Here is a 5,740-nt window from a genome sequence, read left to right as displayed (position 1 = left end):
GGGCCCAGGATTCCTGCGGGGCTCGACCCCCAACCTCGTCGTGGTCACGTAGGGCAGGGGCTTGGGTGTCCCCACTCCGGGGGGCTCTCTCCGCACTGGACGCCTCCCTGCCCCACTGATCACCACATACAGTGCAAAGCAAACACCGTTTATTAAACAGCCACCAACTGAAACAATGAAGAAAGAGGAGAAAAGTTAAAGGAAAATGCCCGAGGCCGCCCCCGGCTTGGGGGCCCCACCCAACATCTCTGGGTGTGAGGGACGTTCACAGTCTGTCTCCCACGTTGCAGGCCCCTGCCTGGACGCGCTGCAGGGCTGCTGTGGGTCGGACACGGGCTCTGGGGCTGGCCACAGGCCCCCAGGCGCTAGGGGACGGGGCCCTTCTCCCAGCGTCTGGGTCACAATCCCCTCTGAGGCCTCGGGCTGGGGGCAGCTCCCCACGCTGGCCTGCCCAGGGTCCCCCTCGCTCTGCCCAACCGCTCCGCACCCGGCCCCGGCCCCACTCTGCTTCAGTGTGGCTCGGCTCAGCTCGGCTCTCTGAGCTTCTCTGGCCTCCGCACCCAGCTCCAGACAGCTCCGCCCGACTCTGCCCGGCTCTGGCTCTGGCTCCGGCTCCAGCTCTGCCCTGACTCTGCCCCTGGGCTGGCTGCGTCTCACTCCAGCCCTGGCTGCTCTGTCCTTAGCTCTGCCCCGCTCTGCCCCAGGCAAGCAGCTCAGCTCAGCTCGCATGGAGGATGGGACCCCCCGCCCTCCTGGCTCCCTCATTGGCCTGCTGCCCTGTCAATCAGGCTGACCCGGCGCATTGGCTCCCCCCACTGGCGCTGGGGGCTGTCCGTCACAGGGCCATCCGGCAATGCCCCCCATAAAGCCCTGTGGGGTGCAGTGCTGTGTAGGGATCTCCAGGCAGCCAGCCCTACGCATCAGCTTCTGGCCCTCGCTGCCTGGGGAGAGGGAGCCAAGAGTGGCTCTGCCTGGTGCACGGTGCAGGCCGGGACGCGCCGCGCCGCCCGCCGGCTGGGGCCAGGGGTTGGGGGCGATGAGCAAGCAGCGGCCGGTGTCTGGCTGACCGCGCTCAGGCGAAGCAGGGAGCCTGGCCGCCGGTCGCTGGGGCGCGAGAGGAGGCTGGGTGTCAGCTGGCACGTCGTGGCACTGAGGCGGTGAAGGCCCACAGGGGCAGGGTGCCGGCAGGACGGGCTGGAGCGTGTGCGCCCGGGGAGCTGCGCCGTGCTGGTCCGGGCACACCCAGGGCAGGTGTGTCAGCAGCTGGCAGCTCCCGCGGGCGGGCAGGCGGGCGGCCCACAGAGCTGTGCTCGCTGTGTTTGTGCGGGGGTCTGCATTTCTGTGCTGCTGGGCTAGCGACACACCCGGCCCCAGCTAAGAGCCTGTCCTGGTCACCTGTCCTCGGCCAGCCCTGCCCCTGGCCCGTCCCCAAGTTCCCAGCCGCTGCCAGCACCTCCCAGCCTGGCTGTGCTGAGAGCCCTCAGCTGGATGGGGAGGGGGGCAGAACCGGGCTGGACCTGGCCTTGGCTGGATTACCCATCGCACCCTCGTCAGGTGCCTCCACACGGGGATGTGCTGTCCGTGGAAGATGGGTGGGGGCCCAGGGCCAGCAGACTGGGGCTTTGCAGCATCTGCAGGGCAAGAGCAGCCTGGCAGAGTCTCCATGGAAATCTCCTCCTCACCAAGGGCTGGAGCAGGCTGGAGGTGCTGGTGGGAGAGCAGCCGTGCTCCCTGTGGGCGCCTAGGCTCCCTGCTCCCGTGGGGAGAGGCCGCACGTGAAACCTGTGGCGTGTGGCAGCTTAGTTCCTCCACGGGGGCTCTGGGGCCCGCGGGCGCCACTCATCCCGCCAGGGGAGACGGTCGGTTCACAGTGGGCTGCCCATCGCTGCCTGGCTCGACCCAGAGGCTGAGGTGTTGCTCAGGCAGGCAGAATGCGCTGTGGGGCAGCCCCGGGGTCAGGGGAGGTGGGGAGGTTAGGCAGACACAGGGCTGATCTGTGCTGAGCACAGAGCTGCTGGGTTTGCACTTAGCCATGCCTTGGCTGCCATTTCCGGGGTGCCCTGGCGCAGGGCTGGCCTGAGGGCATGTATGTGGGCAGCAAAGCGCAGCCCCAGCTCCTCGTGTGGCCGTGGCCAGGGAGAGACGGGCCCACCCTTGCCTGTGGAGGGTGGAGGGCTGTGGGAGCCGGGGGCGAGGCGGGCTGGGAGCCAGCTCTGCCTTTCCGCAGACAGGAGGCTGAAAACCCTTTGCTGCACGAGTCCTAGGAGCCAGAATGAGGTGGGTCCCTGGGGTTTGGGCCGGGCAGCAACTGGCCCTGGCTCGCTGCTGCCGTGGGGAGGTACACAAGGCAGGAGAACGGGGCCAAGCCGAGGCAGCTGGAAGCTGGTGAGAGGCCAGCGCCGGGCCGGGCAGGGCAGGCAGAGAGCATGGGGCCTGCGAGGCGGCTGGCAGTGAAATCTGGCCAGCCTGGTTCCGAGGGCTCGGGGGCTGTGGCATGGCCTGCCAGTACGTGAGTGGGGCTCGTCTCGGGCAGAGGTGCCTGCACTGCCCCATGGGCAGGCTCCCGCTGGGCCCCCCTCAGGCTGAATCGCAGTGCAGGCAGCTGTCCCCTCCCTCATGCTGAATGCAGGGTGACAGCAGCTCCTCACACAGGTGCCTCAGGGCAGGACCCAGCCTCACAGGCCACGGAGATGGCGGCCTTGCGGGGTGGCTCAGAGACGCTGTGCAGCGGCTGATGGGCGGGGAGGCAGGCTGGGTGATGGAGAATGGGGAATAGGAGGGGAAGTGGGGCCAGGTGACACTCGCCCCCTGGAGCCGCCGTCCATGGAGGGTAGTGGCCTACGGGGCAATAGCCAGGAGTAATGGGGAAAGCTTCCTGGAGGCTGGCAGCGAGTTGGCCCGTCTGTGGGGCAGCCTCTCCAGGGAAGGGCTGGGGGCCCATGACTTGGGACTTGAACCTGGGCAAGGCAAAGCCCTGGGGAACGCCCTGCAGGCTCTGGCCCGGCCAGGGCAGGGTGGGCAGAGCAGATGCCCAGGGGTGGCTGCCATAGCTAGTCCCTTGGAGCAGGTGAGCCAGGGGCCTGTGCTGTGGGAAACAGGGAAGGTTTGTCTAAACAGAGGGTTCCTTCTGCCCTGGATTTCTAAATATGGAGAGAGCCCGTGCGTCCAGCCCAGCCCTGGCAGCATCTGGAGCTCCCAGCCCTGATTCATGAACTTCTCAGGCTCCCAAACAGCAGCCGCTTCCGACACTGCTCTCAGGGTCTGGGAAGAGGAAAGGCGATTTTCCCAGGGATAAAAATAGGCGAGTGGCAGAGGGGAAAGTCCTGGGAGATGCTCCCTGGGCGACACAGAGTTCCCTCCCCACACGGGCGGGGAGTGTCTGAAGGAGAAGGGAGACTGGGGAGACCGGGCGCTTTGAGCCAACCTCTGAGAATGGGGCTCTGTCCCTGGCTGGAGGTGCCAGGCCAGCCACTTCGTTATCACTGCGGCTAGGTGCCTCAGCCTGCTGCTTGTGGGTCTCGGAGAGGCCAGCACACAGCGCGGGGCTGGGGCCCAGGACTGCAGCGTACCTGTTGTTTCTGTGATGGGCAGGAGTCAGGGCACAGCTGGTAAAGCAACTTACGAAGTGCTCTGCCTTCTGCCCCCTGGGCTACTCCAAGGCCTGCAGCCTGTGGCCAGCGCTCTGTAGCCAAAGGAGGCAGAACCCATGCCCAGCCTGGAAGGAGCGGCCCAGCTCCAGCCACTGGGCACGCAGAGGCCTCTGATGGGCAGAGAGCCCTTTGGCCTGGGCAGCCAACAGGCCCATAGGCCAGAGGTTCTCAGGCTTGGTCCATGGCGCCCCTTCTGTTGCGGGGTGTGTGAGGGGTGGACGAGCTGCTGGCGGCTGTCCAGGTGCTGGGGTCCAGCTGGAATGGTCAGGGTCCGTGCTCAGGGTCCGTGCTGTGCTCAGGGCTGTTTAAGGCCTGGTCAGTGCTACCGAGGGTGCAGCGGGAATGGCCCGTCTGTCAGGAGAGCAGAAATCCCGCTCAGGAGCCCTTTAAGCACCGTAGGGCAGGATAGAGGGAATTAACTCCTCGTGAATCGGGCTTTGTGTCTGAGTCTCTCGCAGCCAGGGGCAGGCGCAGGGATATGGTGGGACTGGCAGGGACACAGCCGGCGCTCAGCAGCAACTGGGAGCATGGCAAAGCTTGGGATTACCGAGTGCACGTGCAGGGCGCAGGATGGTGCAGGGGAGTCAGCGTCCCTGCGTGGATTCACCCTGAGCTAGGGGAGCCCTGCTGTTAATCATTAACAGCAGCCGGCAGGGAGGTAGCAGCTCTGCTCTGCTGGGAGCTGTAAACAAGCTGGGGGCAATGGCGCCGCGGATGCTCCCCGCTCACTCCTTGCCCTGGTAAATCTTTACCCAGAAGGGAACAAGGTGAGGGGGCAAGTCCCCGCTGGGAGCAGCACAGAGCTGCCAGGCGAGCGCCCAGGTGCATGGGCAGGCCCTGCTGGTGCAATGGAATGCGCGGCGCAGTCTCCCCAGACGCGGTGTCTGGGCACCCAGGTGGGGCTCCAAGCACTGCAGTCACTGCCTAGACCGCACGGGTGCACAGCACGGCCCCACTGCCCTGGGGCTGGCCACGCTCTTCCATCCTGGGGTGCCTGGTGCTGGAGCTGGTTCATACTGTCAGCCTGGGGCTGGCTCTGGTGGGGTTCTGCCAGGCCCAGTGTGGGCCCAGCGCTCTCCACCATTTCCCTCACTGAGCTGGAAAGAAAGGTGAACTGGCCGCTGATAGACCCTGCAGCTGACGTGCGGGTTGGTAAATAACAGTGAGGCCAGGGGAGTCCCACAGAGCTGTCTGGGTTGGTATGCAGAGCCTGTTCAAACAACATACAGCCAAATGCCAGGGCAGCCATCTAGGGAGAAGGAGTGAAGTCCGTCCTTACGGCCTGTGGGACTGTGTTCTGGAAAGCAATGCCTCTGGAAAGGATTATGGGCTCATAATGAACAGCAACTGACTGTGCTCCCAGTGCGATGCTGTGGCAGACAGGGCCAATGTGATCGTGCGGTGCATACAGGAGCAGTGAGGGGATTTGACCTCTGTGTACAGTCTCGGTAAGCCTAGGACACTGCTTCCAACTCTGGTATAAAAAGAACATTGACAGCTTGGGGGGGAGGTGCAGAAAAGAGCCACAGACATGACCCCAGGGCTGGAGAAAATGCCTTCCCAGGCCATTTAAGTGCCCAGTCTGCTCTGTTTATCAAAAACAGATTGAGGGGTGGCTTGAGCACTGTGTGTACAAACCTTTGTGGGGAGAAAATACTGGGTGATAAAAGGCTGAGGGAACTGGGCTTATTTAGTCTGCAGAAGAGAAGAGTGGTGGGGGGGTTGATAGCAGCCTTCAGCTGCCTGAAGAGAGGATGGAGCTAGGCTGTTCTCAGTGGTGGCAGATGAGAGAACTAGGAGCAACGGTCTCAAGTTACAGTGGGGCAGGTCTAGGTTCGATATTAGGAAAAATGTTTTCACTAGGAGGGTGGTGAAGCACTGGAATGGGTTACCCAGGGAGATGGTGGCATCTCCAACCTTAGAAGTTTTTAAGGCTCAGCAAAGCCTGGCTGGGATGGTTTAGTTGGGGTTGGTCCTGCTTTGAGCAGGGGGTTGGACTAGATGTCTCCTGTGGTCCCTTCCAACCCTTATCTTTGGAGCCAGGCAGAACAAGAAGCAGCAGTGGCTGGAAAAAGCCAAACAAATTTGAA

Source organism: Emydura macquarii, unplaced genomic scaffold (assembly GCF_026122565.2).
Source record: "Emydura macquarii macquarii isolate MOO-44397 ecotype Brisbane River unplaced genomic scaffold, CSIRO-AGI_Emac_v2 contig_1230, whole genome shotgun sequence".
Classification (NCBI taxonomy): Eukaryota; Metazoa; Chordata; order Testudines; family Chelidae; genus Emydura; species Emydura macquarii.
Note: the sequence above shows the minus strand (reverse complement) of the source record.